The following is a 21,655-nucleotide window of genomic DNA, read 5'->3' as shown; positions in this document are numbered from 1 at the left end:
GAATGACAGGGTGTTGTCCAGGGTCACGCCGAGGCTCTTAGCACTCTGGGAGGAGGACACAAGGGAGTTGTCAACCGTGATGGCGAGATCATGGAACGGGCAGTCCTTCCCCGGGAGGAAGAGCAGCTCCGTCTTGCCGAGGTTCAGCTTGAGGTGGTGATCCGTCATCCACACTGATATGTCTGCCAGACATGCAGAGATGCGATTCGCCACCTGGTTGTCAGAAGGGGGAAAGGAGAAGATTAATTGTGTGTCATCTGCATAGCAATGATATGAGAGACCATGTGAGGATATGACAGAGCCAAGTGACTTGATGTATAGCGAGAATAGGAGTGGGCCTAGAACAGAGCCCTGGGGGATACCAGTGGTGAGAGCACGTGGTGCGGAGACAGATTCTCGCCACGCCACCTGGTAGGAGCGACCTGTCAGGTAGGACGCAATCCAAGCGTGGGCCGCGCCGGAGATGCCCAGCTCGGAGAGGGTGGAGAGGAGGATCTGATGGTTCACGGTATCAAAGGCAGCAGATAGGTCTAGAAGGATGAGAGCAGAGGAGAGAGAGTTAGCTTTAGCAGTGCAGAGAGCCTCCGTGACACAGAGAAGAGCAGTCTCAGTTGAATGCCCAGTCTTGAAACCTGACTGATTAGGATCAAGAAGGTCATTCTGAGAGAGATAGCAAGAGAGCTGGCAAAGGACGGCTCGTTCAAGAGTTTTGGAGAGAAAGGAAAGAAGGGATACTGGTCTGTAGTTGTTGACATCGGAGGGATCGAGTGTAGGTTTTTTCAGAAGGGGTGCAACTCTCGCTCTCTTGAAGACGGAAGGGACGTAGCCAGCGGTCAAGGATGAGTTGATGAGCGAGGTGAGGTAGGGGAGAAGGTCTCCGGAAATGGTCTGGAGAAGAGTGGAGGGGATAGGGTCAAGTGGGCAGGTTGTTGGGCGGCCGGCCGTCACAAGACGCGAGATTTCATCTGGAGAGAGAGGGGAGAAAGAGGTCAAAGCACAGGGTAGGGCAGTGTGAGCAGGACCAGCAGTGTCATTTGACTTAGCAAACGAGGATCGGATGTCGTCAACCTTCTTTTCAAAATGGTTGACGAAGTCATCCGCAGAGAGGGAGGAGGGGGGGGGAGGGGGAGGAGGATTCAGGAAGGAGGAGAAGGTAGCAAAGAGCTTCCTAGGGTTAGAGGCAGATGCTTGGAGTTTAGAGTGGTAGAAAGTGGCTTTAGCAGCAGAGACAGAAGAGGAAAATGTAGAGAGGAGGGAGTGAAAGGATGCCAGGTCCGCAGGGAGGCGAGTTTTCCTCCATTTCCGCTCGGCTGCCCGGAGCCCTGTTCTGTGAGCTCGCAGTGAGTCGTCGAGCCACGGAGCAGGAGGGGAGGACCGAGCCGGCCTGGAGGATAGGGGACAGAGGAAATCAAAGGATGCAGAGAGGGAGGAGAGGAGGGTTGAGGAGGCAGAATCAGGAGATAGGTTGGAGAAGGTTTGAGCAGAGGGAAGAGATGATAGGATGGAAGAGGAGAGAGTAGCGGGAGAGAGAGAGTGAAGGTTGGGACGGCGCAATACCATCCGAGTAGTGGCAGAGTGAGAAGTGTTGGATGAGAGCGAGAGGGAAAAGGATACAAGGTAGTGGTCGGAGATTTGGAGGGGAGTTGCAATGAGATTAGTGGAAGAACAGCATCTAGTAAAGATGAGGTCAAGCGTATTGCCCTGCCTTGTGAGTAGGGGGGGAAGGTGAGAGGGTGAGGTCGAAAGAGGAGAGGAGTGGAAAGAAGGGGCAGAGAGGAATGAGTCGAAGGTAGACGTGGGGAGGTTAAAGTCACCCAGAACTGTGAGAGGTGAGCCATCCTCAGGAAAGGAACTTATCAAGGCGTCAAGCGCATTGATGAACTCTCCAAGGGAACCTGGAGGGCGATAAATGATAAGGATGTTAATTAAGCTTGAAAGGGCTGGTAACTGTGACAGCATGGAATTCAAATGAGGAGATAGACAGATGGGTCAGGGGAGAAAGAGAGAATGTCCACTTGGGAGAGATGAGGATTCCAGTGCCACCACCCCACTGGCTCGATGCTCTAGGGGTATGCGAGAACACGTAGTCAGACGAGGAGAGAGCAGTAGGAGTAGCAGTGTTATCTGTGGTAATCCATGTTTCCGTCAGCGCCAGGAAGTCTAGGGACTGGAGGGTAGCATAGGCTGAGATGAACTCAGCCTTGCTGGCCGCAGACCGGCAGTTCCAGAGGCTGCCGGAGACCTGGAACTCCACGTGGGTCGTGCGCGCTGGGACCACCAGGTTAGAGTGGCAGCGGCCACGCGGTGTGGAGCGTTTGTATGGCCTGTGCAGAGGGGAGAGAACAGGGATAGACAGACACATAGTAGACAAGCTACAGAAGAGGCTACGCTAATGCAAAGGAGATTGGAATGACAAGTGGACTACACGTCTCGAATGTTCAGAAAGTTAAGCTTACGTTGCAAAAATCTTATTGACTAAAATGATACAGTACTGCTGGCTGGTGGAGTAGGCTAGCTAGCAGTGGCTGCGTTGTTGACTTTGAACGTGTAGCTGGCTAGGTAACCTCAATAGTTTCAGTACTACACCTTGTCATGATACAAAGCAACTTTGTAGCTAGCTAGCTAACATAACACTAATCAAGACGTTCCTTGTAATGTATTTAGTTTCTACAATGCTGCTCACCGGTAATAGTTGGCTGGGTTAGGAAAAATGGCGTCGCGGGGGACGGAAATAGCTGGCTAGCTAACCTCGATGGCTGGCTAGCTAACCTCGGTAATTACTAAACTACACAATTATCAAGCTATGACAAAGACAACTAAGTAGCTAGCTAGCTAACACTGCACTAGTCAAATCGTTCCGTTGTAAAGTATTACTATCTACAGCGCTGCTAGTCGGTAACGGTTGGCTAGCTAGCAGTGGGTTAATGATGACTAGGTGTGTTGATTAAGTCTGGCGCCGCGTCGCGGCTGGCTAGCTCACCTCGATAATTACTCAAACTACACAATTATCTTAGATACGGAGACAGCAAAGACAACTATGTAGCTGGCTAACTAACAATAACACCACACTAATCTACTGTGACAGAGTCTCAGTAGTCCCCAGCAGTGGTAGTTGGTGTTAGTGAAGCTATGACAGAGTCTCAGTAGTCCCCAGCAGTGGTAGTTAGTGTTAGTGAAGCTGTGACAGAGTCTCAGTAGTCCCCAGCAGTGGTAGTTAGTTCTAGTGAAGCTGTGACAGAGTCTCAGTAGTCCCCAGCAGTGGTAGTTAGTGTTAGTGAAGCTGTGACAGAGTCTCAGTAGTCCCCAGCAGTGGTAGTTAGTGTTAGTGAAGCTGTGACAGAGTCTCAGTAGTCCCCAGCAGTGGTAGTTAGAGTTAGTGAAGCCAGGCTGTGACAGAGTCTCAGTAGTCCCCAGCAGTGGTAGTTAGTTTTAGTGAAGCTGTGACAGAGTCTCAGTAGTCCCCAGCAGTGGTAGTTAGTGTTAGTGAAGCCAGGCTGTGACAGAGTCTCAGTAGTCCCCAGCAGTGGTAGTTAGTGTTAGTGAAGCTGTAACAGAGTCTCAGTAGTCCCCAGCAGTGGTAGTTAGTGTTAGTGAAGCTGTGACAGAGTCTCAGTAGTCCCCAGCAGTGGTAGTTGGTGTTAGTGAAGCTATGACAGAGTCTCAGTAGTCCCCAGCAGTGGTAGTTAGTGTTAGTGAAGCTGTGACAGAGTCTCAGTAGTCCCCAGCAGTGGTAGTTAGTGTTAGTGAAGCTGTGACAGTCTCAGTAGTCCCCAGCAGTGGTAGTTGGTGTTAGTGAAGCTGTGACAGAGTCCCAGTATTCCCCAGCAGTGGTAGTTAGTGTTAGTGAAGCCAGGCTGTGACAGGGTCTCAGTAGTCCCCAGCAGTGGTAGTTAGTGTTAGTGAAGCTGTGACAGAGTCTCAGTAGTCCCCAGCAGTGGTAGTTAGTGTTAGTGAAGCTGTAACAGAGTCTCAGTAGTCCCCAGCAGTGGTCGTTAGTGTTAGTGAAGCTGTGACAGAGTCTCAGTAGTCCCCAGCAGTGGTAGTTAGTGTTAATGAAGCTGTGACAGAGTCTCATTAGTCCCCAGCAGTGGTAGTTAGTGTTAGTGAAGCTGTGACAGAGTCTCAGTAGTCCCCTGCAGTGGTAGTTAGTGTTCGTGAAGCTGTGACAGAGTCTCAGTAGTCCCCAGCAGTGGTAGTTAGTGTTAGTGAAGCTGTGACAGAGTCTCAGTAGTCCCCAGCAGTGGTAGTTAGTGTTAGTGAAGCTGTGACAGAGTCTCAGTAGTCCCCTGCAGTGGTAGTTAGTGTTAGTGAAGCTGTGACAGAGTCTTAGTAGTCCCCAGCATTGGTAGTTAGTGTTAGTGAAGCTGTGACAGAGTCTCAGTAGTCCCCAGCAGTGGTAGTTAGTGTTAGTGAAGCTGTGACAGAGTCTCAGTAGTCCCCAGCAGTGGTAGGGGAGAAGGTCTCCGGAAATGGTCTGGAGAAGAGAGGAGGGGATAGGGTCAAGTGGGCAGGTTGTTGGGCGGCCGGCCGTCACAAGACGCGAGATTTCATCTGGAGAGAGAGGGGAGAAAGAGGTCAAAGCACAGGGTAGGGCAGTGTGAGCAGGACCAGCAGTGTCGTTTGACTTAGCAAACGAGGATCGGATGTCGTCAACCTTCTTTTCAAAATGGTTGACGAAGTCATCCGCAGAGAGGGAGGAGGGGGGGGGGGGGGGGGGGAGGAGGATTCAGGAAGGAGGAGAAGGTAGCAAAGAGCTTCCTAGGGTTAGAGGCAGATGCTTGGAGTTTAGAGTGGTAGAAAGTGGCTTTAGCAGCAGAGACAGAAGAGGAAAATGTATAGAGGTGGGAGTGAAAGGATGCCAGGTCCGCAGGGAGGCGAGTTTTCCTCCATTTCCGCTCGGCTGCCCGGAGCCCTGTTCTGTGAGCTCGCAGTGAGTCGTCGAGCCACGGAGCAGGAGGGGAGGACCGAGCCGGCCTGGAGGATAGGGGACAGAGGAAATCAAAGGATGCAGAGAGGGAGGAGGGGAGGGTTGAGGAGGCAGAATCAGGAGATAGGTTGGAGAAGGTTTGAGCAGAGGGAAGAGATGATAGGATGGAAGAGGAGAGAGTAGCGGGAGAGAGAGAGTGAAGGTTGGGACGGCGCAATACCATCCGAGTAGGGGCAGAGTGCGAAGTGTTGGATGAGAGCGAGAGGGAAAAGGATACAAGGTAGTGGTCGGAGATTTGGAGGGGAGTTGCAATGAGATTAGTGGAAGAACAGCATCTAGTAAAGATGAGGTCAAGCGTATTGCCTGCCTTGTGAGTAGGGGGGGAAGGTGAGAGGGTGAGGTCGAAAGAGGAGAGGAGTGGAAAGAAGGAGGCAGAGAGGAATGAGTCGAAGGTAGACGTGGGGAGGTTAAAGTCACCCAGAACTGTGAGAGGTGAGCCATCCTCAGGAAAGGAACTTATCAAGGCGTCAAGCTCCTTGATGAACTCTCCAAGGGAACCTGGAGGGCGATAAATGATAAGGATGTTAACCTTGAAAGGGCTGGTAACTGTGACAGCATGGAATTCAAATGAGGAGATAGACAGATGGGTCAGGGGAGAAAGAGAGAATGTCCACTTGGGAGAGATGAGGATTCCAGTGCCACCACCCCGCTGGCTCGATGCTCTAGGGGTATGCGAGAACACGTAGTCAGACGAGGAGAGAGCAGTAGGAGTAGCAGTGTTATCTGTGGTAATCCATGTTTCCGTCAGCGCCAGGAAGTCTAGGGACTGGAGGGTAGCATAGGCTGAGATGAACTCAGCCTTGCTGGCCGCAGACCGGCAGTTCCAGAGGCTGCCGGAGACCTGGAACTCCACGTGGGTCGTGCGCGCTGGGACCACCAGGTTAGAGTGGCAGCGGCCACGCGGTGTGGAGCGTTTGTATGGCCTGTGCAGAGGGGAGAGAACAGGGATAGACAGACACATAGTAGACAAGCTACAGAAGAGGCTACGCTAATGCAAAGGAGATTGGAATGACAAGTGGACTACACGTCTCGAATGTTCAGAAAGTTAAGCTTACGTTGCAAAAATCTTATTGACTAAAATGATACAGTACTGCTGGCTGGTGGAGTAGGCTAGCTAGCAGTGGCTGCGTTGTTGACTTTGAACGTGTAGCTGGCTAGGTAACCTCAATAGTTTCAGTACTACACCTTGTCATGATACAAAGCAACTTTGTAGCTAGCTAGCTAACATAACACTAATCAAGACGTTCCTTGTAATGTATTTAGTTTCTACAATGCTGCTCGTCGGTAATAGTTGGCTGGGTTAGGAAAAATGGCGTCGCGGGGGACGGAAATAGCTGGCTAGCTAACCTCGATGGCTGGCTAGCTAACCTCGGTAATTACTAAACTACACAATTATCAAGCTATGACAAAGACAACTAAGTAGCTAGCTAGCTAACACTGCACTAGTCAAATCGTTCCGTTGTAAAGTATTAGTATCTACAGCGCTGCTAGTCGGTAACGGTTGGCTAGCTAGCAGTGGGTGAATGATGACTAGGTGTGTTGACTAAGTCTGGCGCCGCGTCGCGGCTGGCTAGCTCACCTCGATTATTACTCAAACTACACAATTATCTTAGATACGGAGACAGCAAAGACAACTATGTAGCTGGCTAACTAACACTAACACCACACCACACTAATCTACTGTGACAGAGTCTCAGTAGTCCCCAGCAGTGGTAGTTAGTTTTAGTGAAGCTGTGACAGAGTCTCAGTAGTCCCCAGCAGTGGTAGTTAGTTCTAGTGAAGCTGTGACAGAGTCTCAGTAGTCCCCAGCAGTGGTAGTTAGTGTTAGTGAAGCTGTGACAGAGTCTCAGTAGTCCCCAGCAGTGGTATTTAGTGTTAGAGAAGCCAGGCTGTGACAGGGTCTCAGTAGTCCCCAGCAGTGGTAGTTAGTGTTAGTGAAGCTGTGACAGAGTCTCAGTAGTCCCCAGCAGTGGTAGTTAGTGTTAGTGAAGCTGTAACAGAGTCTCAGTAGTCCCCAGCAGTGGTAGTTTGTGTTAGTGAAGCTGTGACAGAGTCTCAGTAGTCCCCAGCAGTGGTAGTTAGTGTTAATGAAGCTGTGACAGAGTCTCATGAGTCCCCAGCAGTGGTAGTTAGTGTTAGTGAAGCTGTGACAGAGTCTCAGTAGTCCCCAGCAGTGGTAGTTAGTGTTAGTGAAGCTGTGACAGAGTCTCAGTAGTCCCCTGCAGTGGTAGTGTTCGTGAAGCTGTGACAGAGTCTCAGTAGTCCCCAGCAGTGGTAGTTAGTGTTAGTGAAGCTGTGACAGAGTCTCAGTAGTCCCCAGCAGTGGTAATTGGTGTTAGTGAAGATGTGAAAGAGTCTCAGTAGTACCCAGCAGTGGTAGTTAGTGTTAGTGAAGCTATGACAGAGTCTCATTAGTCCCCAGCAGTGGTAGTTAGTGTTAGTGAAGCTGTGACAGAGTCTCAGTAGTCCCCAGCAGTGGTAGTTGGTGTTAGTGAAGCTGTGACAGAGTCTCAGTAGTCCCCAACAGTGGTAGTTAGTGATAGTGAAGCCAGGCTGTGACAGAGTCTCAGTAGTCCCCAGCAGTGGTAGTTAGTGTTAGTGAAGCTGTGACAGAGTCTCAGTAGTCCCCAGCAGTGGTAGTTAGTGTTAGTGAAGCTGTGACAGAGTCTCAGTAGTCCCCAGCAGTGGTAGTTAGTGTTAGTGAAGCTGTGACAGAGTCTCAGTAGTCCGCAGCACTGGTAGTTAGTGTTAGTGAAGCTGTAACAGAGTCTCAGTAGTCCCCAGCAGTGGTAGTTAGTGCTAGTGAAGCTGTGACAGAGTCTCAGTAGTCCCCAGCAGTGGTAGTTAGTGTTAGTGAAGCTGTGACAGAGTCTCAGTAGTCCCCAGCAGTGGTAGTTAGTGTTAGTGAAGCCATGCTGTGACAGAGTCTCAGTAGTCCCCAGCAGTGGTAGTTAGTGTTAGTGAAGCTGTAACAGAGTCTCAGTAGTCCCCAACAGTGGTAGTTAGTGTTAGTGAAGCTGTGACAGAGTCTCAGTAGTCCCCAGCAGTGGTAGTTGGTGTTAGTGAAGCTGTGACAGAGTCTCAGTAGTCCCCAGCAGTGGTAGTTAGTGTTAGTGAAGCTATGACAGAGTCTCAGTAGTCCCCAGCAGTGGTAGTTAGTGCTAGTGAAGCTGTGACAGAGTCTCAGTAGTCCCCAGCAGTGGTAGTTAGTGTTAGTGAAGCTCTGACAGAGTCGCAGTAGTCCCCAGCAGTGGTAGTTAGTGTTAGTGAAGCTGTGACAGAGTCTCAGTAGTCCCCAGCAGTGGTAGTTAGTGTTAGTGAAGCCAGGCTGTGACAGAGCCTCAGTAGTCCCCAGCAGTGGTAGTTAGTGTTAGTGAAGCCAGGCTGTAACAGAGTCTCAGTAATCCCCAGCAGTGGTAGTTAGTGTTAGTGAAGCCAGGCTGTAACAGAGTCTCAGTAGTCCCCAGCAGTGGTAGTTGGTGAAGCTGTGACAGAGTCTCAGTTGTCCCCAGCAGTGGTAGTTAGTGTTAGTGAAGCTGTAACAGAGTCTCAGTAGTCCCCAGCAGTGGTAGTTAGTGTTAGTGAAGCTGTGACAGAGTCTCAGTAGTCCCCAGCAGTGGTAGTTAGTGTTAGTGAAGCCAGGCTGTGACAGAGCCTCAGTAGTCCCCAGCAGTGGTAGTTAGTGTTAGTGAAGCCAGGCTGTAACAGAGTCTCAGTAATCCCCAGCAGTGGTAGTTAGTGTTAGTGAAGCCAGGCTGTAACAGAGTCTCAGTAGTCCCCAGCAGTGGTAGTTGGTGAAGCTGTGACAGAGTCTCAGTTGTCCCCAGCAGTGGTAGTTAGTGTTAGTGAAGCTGTAACAGAGTCTCAGTAGTCCCCAGCAGTGGTAGTTAGTGATAGTGAAGCCAGGCTGTGACAGAGTCTCAGTAGTCCCCAGCAGTGGTAGTTAGTGTTAGTGAAGCTGTGACAGAGTCTCAGTAGTCCCCAGCAGTGGTAGTTAGTGTTAGTGAAGCTGTGACAGAGTCTCAGTAGTCCCCAGCAGTGGTAGTTAGTGTTAGTGAAGCTGTGACAGAGTCTCAGTAGTCCGCAGCACTGGTAGTTAGTGTTAGTGAAGCTGTAACAGAGTCTCAGTAGTCCCCAGCAGTGGTAGTTAGTGCTAGTGAAGCTGTGACAGAGTCTCAGTAGTCCCCAGCAGTGGTAGTTAGTGTTAGTGAAGCTGTGACAGAGTCTCAGTAGTCCCCAGCAGTGGTAGTTAGTGTTAGTGAAGCCATGCTGTGACAGAGTCTCAGTAGTCCCCAGCAGTGGTAGTTAGTGTTAGTGAAGCTGTAACAGAGTCTCAGTAGTCCCCAGCAGTGGTAGTTAGTGTTAGTGAAGCTGTGACAGAGTCTCAGTAGTGCCCAGCAGTGGTAGTTGGTGTTAGTGAAGCTGTGACAGAGTCTCAGTAGTCCCCAGCAGTGGTAGTTAGTGTTAGTGAAGCTATGACAGAGTCTCAGTAGTCCCCAGCAGTGGTAGTTAGTGCTAGTGAAGCTGTGACAGAGTCTCAGTAGTCCCAAGCAGTGGTAGTTAGTGTTAGTGAAGCTCTGACAGAGTCGCAGTAGTCCCCAGCAGTGGTAGTTAGTGTTAGTGAAGCTGTGACAGAGTCTCAGTTTTCCCCAGCAGTGGTAGTTAGTGTTAGTGAAGCCAGGCTGTGACAGAGCCTCAGTAGTCCCCAGCAGTGGTAGTTAGTGTTAGTGAAGCCAGGCTATAACAGAGTCTCAGTAATCCCCAGCAGTGGTAGTTAGTGTTAGTGAAGCCAGGCTGTAACAGAGTCTCAGTAGTCCCCAGCAGTGGTAGTTGGTGAAGCTGTGACAGAGTCTCAGTTGTCCCCTGCAGTGGTAGTTAGTGTTAGTGAAGCTGTAACAGAGTCTCAGTAGTCCCCAGCAGTGGTAGTTAGTGTTAGTGAAGCTGTGACAGAGTCTCAGTTGTCCCCAGCAGTGGTAGTTAGTGTTAGTGAAGCTGTAACAGAGTCTCAGTAGTCCCCAGCAGTGGTAGTTAGTGTTAGTGAAGCTGTGACAGAGTCTCAGTTGTCCCCAGCAGTGGTAGTTAGTGTTAGTGAAGTCAGGCTGTGACAGAGTCTCAGTAGTCCCCAGCAGTGGTAGTTAGTGTTAGTGAAGCTGTGACAGAGTCTCAGTAGTCCCCAGCAGTGGTAGTTAGTGTTAGTGAAGTCAGGCTGTGACAGAGTCTCAGTAGTCCCCAGCAGTGGTAGTTAGTGTTAGTGAAGCTGTGACAGAGTCTCAGTAGTCCCCAGCAGTTGTAGTTAGTGTTAATGAAGCTGTGACAGAGTCTCAGTAGTCCCCAGCAGTGGTAGTTAGTGTTAGTGAAGCTGTGACAGAGTCTCAGTAGTCCCCAGCAGTGGTAGTTAGTGTTAGTGAAGCTGTGACAGAGTCTCAGTAGTCCGCAGCAGTGGTAGTTAGTGTTAGTGAAGCTGTAACAGAGTCTCAGTAGTCCCCAGCAGTGGTAGTTAGTGCTAGTGAAGCTGTGACAGAGTCTCAGTAGTCCCCAGCAGTGGTAGTTAGTGTTAGTGAAGCTGTGACAGAGTCTCAGTAGTCCCCAGCAGTGGTAGTTAGTGTTAGTGAAGCCATGCTGTGACAGAGTCTCAGTAGTCCCCAGCAGTGGTAGTTAGTGTTAGTGAAGCTGTAACAGAGTCTCAGTAGTCCCCAGCAGTGGTAGTTAGTGTTAGTGAAGCTGTGACAGAGTCTCAGTAGTCCCCAGCAGTGGTAGTTAGTGTTAGTGAAGCTGTAACAGAGTCTCAGTAGTCCCCAGCAGTGGTAGTTAGTGCTAGTGAAGCTGTGACAGAGTCTCAGTAGTCCCCAGCAGTGGTAGTTAGTTCTAGTGAAGCTGTGACAGAGTCTCAGTAGTCCCCAGCAGTGGTAGTTAGTGTTAGTGAAGCTGTGACAGAGTCTCAGTAGTCCCCAGCAGTGGTAGTTAGAGTTAGTGAAGCCAGGCTGTGACAGAGTCTCAGTAGTCCCCAGCAGTGGTAGTTAGTTTTAGTGAAGCTGTGACAGAGTCTCAGTAGTCCCCAGCAGTGGTAGTTAGTGTTAGTGAAGCCAGGCTGTGACAGAGTCTCAGTAGTCCCCAGCAGTGGTAGTTAGTGTTAGTGAAGCTGTAACAGAGTCTCAGTAGTACCCAGCAGTGGTAGTTAGTGTTAGTGAAGCTGTGACAGAGTCTCAGTAGTCCCCAGCAGTGGTAGTTGGTGTTAGTGAAGCTATGACAGAGTCTCAGTAGTCCCCAGCAGTGGTAGTTAGTGTTAGTGAAGCTGTGACAGAGTCTCAGTAGTCCCCAGCAGTGGTAGTTAGTGTTAGTGAAGCTGTGACAGTCTCAGTAGTCCCCAGCAGTGGTAGTTGGTGTTAGTGAAGCTGTGACAGAGTCCCAGTATTCCCCAGCAGTGGTAGTTAGTGTTAGTGAAGCCAGGCTGTGACAGGGTCTCAGTAGTCCCCAGCAGTGGTAGTTAGTGTTAGTGAAGCTGTGACAGAGTCTCAGTAGTCCCCAGCAGTGGTAGTTAGTGTTAGTGAAGCTGTAACAGAGTCTCAGTAGTCCCCAGCAGTGGTCGTTAGTGTTAGTGAAGCTGTGACAGAGTCTCAGTAGTCCCCAGCAGTGGTAGTTAGTGTTAATGAAGCTGTGACAGAGTCTCATTAGTCCCCAGCAGTGGTAGTTAGTGTTAGTGAAGCTGTGACAGAGTCTCAGTAGTCCCCTGCAGTGGTAGTTAGTGTTCGTGAAGCTGTGACAGAGTCTCAGTAGTCCCCAGCAGTGGTAGTTAGTGTTAGTGAAGCTGTGACAGAGTCTCAGTAGTCCCCAGCAGTGGTAGTTAGTGTTAGTGAAGCTGTGACAGAGTCTCAGTAGTCCCCTGCAGTGGTAGTTAGTGTTAGTGAAGCTGTGACAGAGTCTTAGTAGTCCCCAGCATTGGTAGTTAGTGTTAGTGAAGCTGTGACAGAGTCTCAGTAGTCCCCAGCAGTGGTAGTTAGTGTTAGTGAAGCTGTGACAGAGTCTCAGTAGTCCCCAGCAGTGGTAGTTAGTGTTAGTGAAGCTGTGACAGTCTCAGTAGTCCCCAGCAGTGGTAGTTGGTGTTAGTGAAGCTGTGACAGAGTCCCAGTATTCCCCAGCAGTGGTAGTTAGTGTTAGTGAAGCCAGGCTGTGACAGGGTCTCAGTAGTCCCCAGCAGTGGTAGTTAGTGTTAGTGAAGCTGTGACAGAGTCTCAGTAGTCCCCAGCAGTGGTAGTTAGTGTTAGTGAAGCTGTAACAGAGTCTCAGTAGTCCCCAGCAGTGGTCGTTAGTGTTAGTGAAGCTGTGACAGAGTCTCAGTAGTCCCCAGCAGTGGTAGTTAGTGTTAATGAAGCTGTGACAGAGTCTCATTAGTCCCCAGCAGTGGTAGTTAGTGTTAGTGAAGCTGTGACAGAGTCTCAGTAGTCCCCTGCAGTGGTAGTTAGTGTTCGTGAAGCTGTGACAGAGTCTCAGTAGTCCCCAGCAGTGGTAGTTAGTGTTAGTGAAGCTGTGACAGAGTCTCAGTAGTCCCCAGCAGTGGTAGTTAGTGTTAGTGAAGCTGTGACAGAGTCTCAGTAGTCCCCTGCAGTGGTAGTTAGTGTTAGTGAAGCTGTGACAGAGTCTTAGTAGTCCCCAGCATTGGTAGTTAGTGTTAGTGAAGCTGTGACAGAGTCTCAGTAGTCCCCAGCAGTGGTAGTTAGTGTTAGTGAAGCTGTGACAGAGTCTCAGTAGTCCCCAGCAGTGGTAGGGGAGAAGGTCTCCGGAAATGGTCTGGAGAAGAGAGCAGGGGATAGGGTCAAGTGGGCAGGTTGTTGGGCGGCCGGCCGTCACAAGACGCGAGATTTCATCTGGAGAGAGAGGGGAGAAAGAGGTCAAAGCACAGGGTAGGGCAGTGTGAGCAGGACCAGCAGTGTCGTTTGACTTAGCAAACGAGGATCGGATGTCGTCAACCTTCTTTTCAAAATGGTTGACGAAGTCATCCGCAGAGAGGGAGGAGGGGGGGGGGGGGGAGGAGGATTCAGGAAGGAGGAGAAGGTAGCAAAGAGCTTCCTAGGGTTAGAGGCAGATGCTTGGAGTTTAGAGTGGTAGAAAGTGGCTTTAGCAGCAGAGACAGAAGAGGAAAATGTATAGAGGTGGGAGTGAAAGGATGCCAGGTCCGCAGGGAGGCGAGTTTTCCTCCATTTCCGCTCGGCTGCCCGGAGCCCTGTTCTGTGAGCTCGCAGTGAGTCGTCGAGCCACGGAGCAGGAGGGGAGGACCGAGCCGGCCTGGAGGATAGGGGACAGAGGAAATCAAAGGATGCAGAGAGGGAGGAGGGGAGGGTTGAGGAGGCAGAATCAGGAGATAGGTTGGAGAAGGTTTGAGCAGAGGGAAGAGATGATAGGATGGAAGAGGAGAGAGTAGCGGGAGAGAGAGAGTGAAGGTTGGGACGGCGCAATACCATCCGAGTAGGGGCAGAGTGCGAAGTGTTGGATGAGAGCGAGAGGGAAAAGGATACAAGGTAGTGGTCGGAGATTTGGAGGGGAGTTGCAATGAGATTAGTGGAAGAACAGCATCTAGTAAAGATGAGGTCAAGCGTATTGCCTGCCTTGTGAGTAGGGGGGGAAGGTGAGAGGGTGAGGTCGAAAGAGGAGAGGAGTGGAAAGAAGGAGGCAGAGAGGAATGAGTCGAAGGTAGACGTGGGGAGGTTAAAGTCACCCAGAACTGTGAGAGGTGAGCCATCCTCAGGAAAGGAACTTATCAAGGCGTCAAGCTCCTTGATGAACTCTCCAAGGGAACCTGGAGGGCGATAAATGATAAGGATGTTAACCTTGAAAGGGCTGGTAACTGTGACAGCATGGAATTCAAATGAGGAGATAGACAGATGGGTCAGGGGAGAAAGAGAGAATGTCCACTTGGGAGAGATGAGGATTCCAGTGCCACCACCCCGCTGGCTCGATGCTCTAGGGGTATGCGAGAACACGTAGTCAGACGAGGAGAGAGCAGTAGGAGTAGCAGTGTTATCTGTGGTAATCCATGTTTCCGTCAGCGCCAGGAAGTCTAGGGACTGGAGGGTAGCATAGGCTGAGATGAACTCAGCCTTGCTGGCCGCAGACCGGCAGTTCCAGAGGCTGCCGGAGACCTGGAACTCCACGTGGGTCGTGCGCGCTGGGACCACCAGGTTAGAGTGGCAGCGGCCACGCGGTGTGGAGCGTTTGTATGGCCTGTGCAGAGGGGAGAGAACAGGGATAGACAGACACATAGTAGACAAGCTACAGAAGAGGCTACGCTAATGCAAAGGAGATTGGAATGACAAGTGGACTACACGTCTCGAATGTTCAGAAAGTTAAGCTTACGTTGCAAAAATCTTATTGACTAAAATGATACAGTACTGCTGGCTGGTGGAGTAGGCTAGCTAGCAGTGGCTGCGTTGTTGACTTTGAACGTGTAGCTGGCTAGGTAACCTCAATAGTTTCAGTACTACACCTTGTCATGATACAAAGCAACTTTGTAGCTAGCTAGCTAACATAACACTAATCAAGACGTTCCTTGTAATGTATTTAGTTTCTACAATGCTGCTCGTCGGTAATAGTTGGCTGGGTTAGGAAAAATGGCGTCGCGGGGGACGGAAATAGCTGGCTAGCTAACCTCGATGGCTGGCTAGCTAACCTCGGTAATTACTAAACTACACAATTATCAAGCTATGACAAAGACAACTAAGTAGCTAGCTAGCTAACACTGCACTAGTCAAATCGTTCCGTTGTAAAGTATTAGTATCTACAGCGCTGCTAGTCGGTAACGGTTGGCTAGCTAGCAGTGGGTGAATGATGACTAGGTGTGTTGACTAAGTCTGGCGCCGCGTCGCGGCTGGCTAGCTCACCTCGATAATTACTCAAACTACACAATTATCTTAGATACGGAGACAGCAAAGACAACTATGTAGCTGGCTAACTAACACTAACACCACACCACACTAATCTACTGTGACAGAGTCTCAGTAGTCCCCAGCAGTGGTAGTTAGTGTTAGTGAAGCTGTGACAGAGTCTCAGTAGTCCCCAGCAGTGGTAGTTAGTTCTAGTGAAGCTGTGACAGAGTCTCAGTAGTCCCCAGCAGTGGTAGTTAGTGTTAGTGAAGCTGTGACAGAGTCTCAGTAGTCCCCAGCAGTGGTATTTAGTGTTAGTGAAGCCAGGCTGTGACAGGGTCTCAGTAGTCCCCAGCAGTGGTAGTTAGTGTTAGTGAAGCTGTGACAGAGTCTCAGTAGTCCCCAGCAGTGGTAGTTAGTGTTAGTGAAGCTGTAACAGAGTCTCAGTAGTCCCCAGCAGTGGTAGTTTGTGTTAGTGAAGCTGTGACAGAGTCTCAGTAGTCCCCAGCAGTGGTAGTTAGTGTTAATGAAGCTGTGACAGAGTCTCATGAGTCCCCAGCAGTGGTAGTTAGTGTTAGTGAAGCTGTGACAGAGTCTCAGTAGTCCCCAGCAGTGGTAGTTAGTGTTAGTGAAGCTGTGACAGAGTCTCAGTAGTCCCCTGCAGTGGTAGTGTTCGTGAAGCTGTGACAGAGTCTCAGTAGTCCCCAGCAGTGGTAGTTAGTGTTAGTGAAGCTGTGACAGAGTCTCAGTAGTCCCCAGCAGTGGTAGTTTGTGTTAGTGAAGCTGTGACAGAGTCTCAGTAGTCCCCAGCAGTAGTAGTTAGTGTTAGTGAAGCTGTAACAGAGTCTCAGTAGTCCCCAGCAGTGGTAATTGGTGTTAGTGAAGCTGTGAAAGAGTCTCAGTAGTACCCAGCAGTGGTAGTTAGTGTTAGTGAAGCTATGACAGAGTCTCATTAGTCCCCAGCAGTGGTAGTTAGTGTTAGTGAAGCTGTGACAGAGTCTCAGTAGTCCCCAGCAGTGGTAGTTGGTGTTAGTGAAGCTGTGACAGAGTCTCAGTAGTCCCCAACAGTGGTAGTTAGTGATAGTGAAGCCAGGCTGTGACAGAGTCTCAGTAGTCCCCAGCAGTGGTAGTTAGTGTTAGTGAAGCTGTGACAGAGTCTCAGTAGTCCCCAGCAGTGGTAGTTAGTGTTAGTGAAGCTGTGACAGAGTCTCAGTAGTCCCCAGCAGTGGTAGTTAGTGTTAGTGAAGCTGTGACAGAGTCTCAGTAGTCCGCAGCACTGGTAGTTAGTGTTAGTGAAGCTGTAACAGAGTCTCAGTAGTCCCCAGCAGTGGTAGTTAGTGCTAGTGAAGCTGTGACAGAGTCTCAGTAGTCCCCAGCAGTGGTAGTTAGTGTTAGTGAAGCTGTGACAGAGTCTCAGTAGTCCCCAGCAGTGGTAGTTAGTGTTAGTGAAGCCATGCTGTGACAGAGTCTCAGTAGTCCCCAGCAGTGGTAGTTAGTGTTAGTGAAGCTGTAACAGAGTCTCAGTAGTCCCCAACAGTGGTAGTTAGTGTTAGTGAAGCTGTGACAGAGTCTCAGTAGTCCCCAGCAGTGGTAGTTGGTGTTAGTGAAGCTGTGACAGAGTCTCAGTAGTCCCCAGCAGTGGTAGTTAGTGTTAGTGAAGCTATGACAGAGTCTCAGTAGTCCCCAGCAGTGGTAGTTAGTGCTAGTGAAGCTGTGACAGAGTCTCAGTAGTCCCCAGCAGTGGTAGTTAGTGTTAGTGAAGCTCTGACAGAGTCGCAGTAGTCCCCAGCAGTGGTAGTTAGTGTTAGTGAAGCTGTGACAGAGTCTCAGTAGTCCCCAGCAGTGGTAGTTAGTGTTAGTGAAGCCAGGCTGTGACAGAGCCTCAGTAGTCCCCAGCAGTGGTAGTTAGTGTTAGTGAAGCCAGGCTGTAACAGAGTCTCAGTAATCCCCAGCAGTGGTAGTTAGTGTTAGTGAAGCCAGGCTGTAACAGAGTCTCAGTAGTCCCCAGCAGTGGTAGTTGGTGAAGCTGTGACAGAGTCTCAGTTGTCCCCAGCAGTGGTAGTTAGTGTTAGTGAAGCTGTAACAGAATCTCAGTAGTCCCCAGCAGTGGTAGTTAGTGTTAGTGAAGCTGTGACAGAGTCTCAGTAGTCCCCTGCAGTGGTAGTGTTCGTGAAGCTGTGACAGAGTCTCAGTAGTCCCCAGCAGTGGTAGTTAGTGTTAGTGAAGCTGTGACAGAGTCTCAGTAGTCCCCAGCAGTGGTAGTTTGTGTTAGTGAAGCTGTGACAGAGTCTCAGTAGTCCCCAGCAGTAGTAGTTAGTGTTAGTGAAGCTGTAACAGAGTCTCAGTAGTCCCCAGCAGTGGTAATTGGTGTTAGTGAAGCTGTGAAAGAGTCTCAGTAGTACCCAGCAGTGGTAGTTAGTGTTAGTGAAGCTATGACAGAGTCTCATTAGTCCCCAGCAGTGGTAGTTAGTGTTAGTGAAGCTGTGACAGAGTCTCAGTAGTCCCCAGCAGTGGTAGTTGGTGTTAGTGAAGCTGTGACAGAGTCTCAGTAGTCCCCAACAGTGGTAGTTAGTGATAGTGAAGCCAGGCTGTGACAGAGTCTCAGTAGTCCCCAGCAGTGGTAGTTAGTGTTAGTGAAGCTGTGACAGAGTCTCAGTAGTCCCCAGCAGTGGTAGTTAGTGTTAGTGAAGCTGTGACAGAGTCTCAGTAGTCCCCAGCAGTGGTAGTTAGTGTTAGTGAAGCTGTGACAGAGTCTCAGTAGTCCGCAGCACTGGTAGTTAGTGTTAGTGAAGCTGTAACAGAGTCTCAGTAGTCCCCAGCAGTGGTAGTTAGTGCTAGTGAAGCTGTGACAGAGTCTCAGTAGTCCCCAGCAGTGGTAGTTAGTGTTAGTGAAGCTGTGACAGAGTCTCAGTAGTCCCCAGCAGTGGTAGTTAGTGTTAGTGAAGCCATGCTGTGACAGAGTCTCAGTAGTCCCCAGCAGTAGTAGTTAGTGTTAGTGAAGCTGTAACAGAGTCTCAGTAGTCCCCAACAGTGGTAGTTAGTGTTAGTGAAGCTGTGACAGAGTCTCAGTAGTCCGCAGCACTGGTAGTTAGTGTTAGTGAAGCTGTAACAGAGTCTCAGTAGTCCCCAGCAGTGGTAGTTAGTGCTAGTGAAGCTGTGACAGAGTCTCAGTAGTCCCCAGCAGTGGTAGTTAGTGTTAGTGAAGCTGTGACAGAGTCTCAGTAGTCCCCAGCAGTGGTAGTTAGTGTTAGTGAAGCCATGCTGTGACAGAGTCTCAGTAGTCCCCAGCAGTGGTAGTTAGTGTTAGTGAAGCTGTAACAGAGTCTCAGTAGTCCCCAGCAGTGGTAGTTAGTGTTAGTGAAGCTGTGACAGAGTCTCAGTAGTCCCCAGCAGTGGTAGTTGGTGTTAGTGAAGCTGTGACAGAGTCTCAGTAGTCCCCAGCAGTGGTAGTTAGTGTTAGTGAAGCTATGACAGAGTCTCAGTAGTCCCCAGCAGTGGTAGTTAGTGCTAGTGAAGCTGTGACAGAGTCTCAGTAGTCCCCAGCAGTGGTAGTTAGTGTTAGTGAAGCTCTGACAGAGTCGCAGTAGTCCCCAGCAGTGGTAGTTAGTGTTAGTGAAGCTGTGACAGAGTCTCAGTTTTCCCCAGCAGTGGTAGTTAGTGTTAGTGAAGCCAGGCTGTGACAGAGCCTCAGTAGTCCCCAGCAGTGGTAGTTAGTGTTAGTGAAGCCAGGCTATAACAGAGTCTCAGTAATCCCCAGCAGTGGTAGTTAGTGTTAGTGAAGCCAGGCTGTAACAGAGTCTCAGTAGTCCCCAGCAGTGGTAGTTGGTGAAGCTGTGACAGAGTCTCAGTTGTCCCCAGCAGTGGTAGTTAGTGTTAGTGAAGCTGTAACAGAGTCTCAGTAGTCCCCAGCAGTGGTAGTTAGTGTTAGTGAAGCTGTGACAGAGTCTCAGTTGTCCCCAGCAGTGGTAGTTAGTGTTAGTGAAGCTGTAACAGAGTCTCAGTAGTCCCCAGCAGTGGTAGTTAGTGTTAGTGAAGCTGTGACAGAGTCTCAGTTGTCCCCAGCAGTGGTAGTTAGTGTTAGTGAAGTCAGGCTGTGACAGAGTCTCAGTAGTCCCCAGCAGTGGTAGTTAGTGTTAGTGAAGCTGTGACAGAGTCTCAGTAGTCCCCAGCAGTGGTAGTTAGTGTTAGTGAAGTCAGGCTGTGACAGAGTCTCAGTAGTCCCCAGCAGTGGTAGTTAGTGTTAGTGAAGCTGTGACAGAGTCTCAGTAGTCCCCAGCAGTTGTAGTTAGTGTTAATGAAGCTGTGACAGAGTCTCAGTAGTCCCCAGCAGTGGTAGTTAGTGTTAGTGAAGCTGTGACAGAGTCTCAGTAGTCCCCAGCAGTGGTAGTTAGTGTTAGTGAAGCTGTGACAGAGTCTCAGTAGTCCGCAGCAGTGGTAGTTAGTGTTAGTGAAGCTGTAACAGAGTCTCAGTAGTCCCCAGCAGTGGTAGTTAGTGCTAGTGAAGCTGTGACAGAGTCTCAGTAGTCCCCAGCAGTGGTAGTTAGTGTTAGTGAAGCTGTGACAGAGTCTCAGTAGTCCCCAGCAGTGGTAGTTAGTGTTAGTGAAGCCATGCTGTGACAGAGTCTCAGTAGTCCCCAGCAGTGGTAGTTAGTGTTAGTGAAGCTGTAACAGAGTCTCAGTAGTCCCCAGCAGTGGTAGTTAGTGTTAGTGAAGCTGTGACAGAGTCTCAGTAGTCCCCAGCAGTGGTAGTTAGTGTTAGTGAAGCTGTAACAGAGTCTCAGTAGTCCCCAGCAGTGGTAGTTAGTGCTAGTGAAGCTGTGACAGAGTCTCAGTTGTCCCCAGCAGTGGTAGTTAGTGTTAGTGAAGCTGTGACAGAGTCTCAGTAGTCCCCAGCAGTGGTAGTTGGTGTTAGTGAAGCCATGCTGTGACAGAGTCTCAGTAGTCCCCAGCAGTGGTAGTTAGTGTTAGTGAAGCTGTAACAGAGTCTCAGTAGTCCCCAGCAGTGGTAGTTAGTGTTAGTGAAGCTGTGACAGAGTCTCAGTAGTCCCCAGCAGTGGTAGTTGGTGTTAGTGAAGCTGTGACAGAGTCTCAGTAGTCCCCAGCAGTGGTAGTTAGTGTTAGTGAAGCTATGACAGAGTCTCAGTAGTCCCCAGCAGTGGTAGTTAGTGCTAGTGAAGCTGTGACAGAGTCTCAGTAGTCCCCAGCAGTGGTAGTTAGTGTTAGTGAAGCTGTGACAGAGTCGCAGTAGTCCCCAGCAGTGGTAGTTAGTGTTAGTGAAGCTGTGACAGAGTCTCAGTTGTCCCCAGCAGTGGTAGTTAGTGTTAGTGAAGCCAGGCTGTAACAGAGTCTCAGTAATCCCCAGCAGTGGTAGTTAGTGTTAGTGAAGCCAGGCTGTAACAGAGTCTCAGTAGTCCCCAGCAGTGGTAGTTGGTGAAGCTGTGACAGAGTCTCAGTTGTCCCCAGCAGTGGTAGTTAGTGTTAGTGAAGCTGTAACAGAGTCTCAGTAGTCCCCAGCAGTGGTAGTTAGTGTTAGTGAAGCTGTGACAGAGTCTCAGTTGTCCCCAGCAGTGGTAGTTAGTGTTAGTGAAGCTGTAACAGAGTCTCAGTAGTCCCCAGCAGTGGTAGTTAGTGTTAGTGAAGCTGTGACAGAGTCTCAGTTGTACCCAGCAGTGGTAGTTAGTGTTAGTGAAGTCAGGCTGTGACAGAGTCTCAGTAGTCCCCAGCAGTGGTAGTTAGTGTTAGTGAAGCTGTGACAGAGTCTCAGTAGTCCCCAGCAGTGGTAGTTAGTGTTAGTGAAGCTGTGACAGAGTCTCAGTAGTCCCCAGCAGTGGTAGTTAGTGTTAGTGAAGCTGTGACAGAGTCTCAGTAGTCCGCAGCAGTGGTAGTTAGTGTTAGTGAAGCTGTAACAGAGTCTCAGTAGTCCCCAGCAGTGGTAGTTAGTGTTAGTGAAGCTGTGACAGAGTCTCAGTAGTCCCCAGCAGTGGTAGTTAGTGTTAGTGAAGCTGTGACAGAGTCTCAGTAGTCCCCATTAGTGGTAGTTAGTGTTAGTGAAGCCATGCTGTGACAGAGTCTCAGTAGTCCCCAGCAGTGGTAGTTAGTGTTAGTGAAGCTGTAACAGAGTCTCAGTAGTCCCCAGCAGTGGTAGTTGGTGTTAGTGAAGCCATGCTGTGACAGAGTCTCAGTAGTCCCCAGCAGTGGTAGTTAGTGTTAGTGAAGCTGTAACAGAGTCTCAGTAGTCCCCAGCAGTGGTAGTTGGTGTTAGTGAAGCTGTGACAGAGTCTCAGTAGTCCCCAGCAGTGGTAGTTAGTGTTAGTGAAGCTATGACAGAGTCTCAGTAGTCCCCAGCAGTGGTAGTTAGTGCTAGTGAAGCTGTGACAGAGTCTCAGTACTCCACAGCAGTGGTAGTTAGTGTTAGTGAAGCCGTGACAGAGTCGCAGTAGTCCCCAGCAGTGGTAGTTAGTGTTAGTGAAGCTGTGACAGAGTCTCAGTAGTCCCCAGCAGTGGTAGTTAGTGTTAGTGAAGCCAGGCTGTGACAGAGCCTCAGTAGTCCCCAGCAGTGGTAGTTAGTGTTAGTGAAGCCAGGCTGTAACAGAGTCTCAGTAATCCCCAGCCGTGGTAGTTAGTGTTAGTGAAGCCAGGCTGTAACAGAGTCTCAGTAGTCCCCAGCAGTGGTAGTTGGTGAAGCTGTGACAGAGTCTCAGTTGTCCCCAGCAGTGGTAGTTAGTGTTAGTGAAGCTGTGACAGAGTCTCAGTTGTCCCCAGCAGTGGTAGTTAGTGTTAGTGAAGCTGTAACAGAGTCTCAGTAGTCCCCAGC

The sequence above is a fragment of the Salmo salar genome, chromosome 11, assembly GCF_965601325.2.
Source record: "Salmo salar chromosome 11, fSalSal1, whole genome shotgun sequence".
Classification (NCBI taxonomy): Eukaryota; Metazoa; Chordata; class Actinopteri; order Salmoniformes; family Salmonidae; genus Salmo; species Salmo salar.
This window is presented reverse-complemented; position numbering follows the sequence as displayed.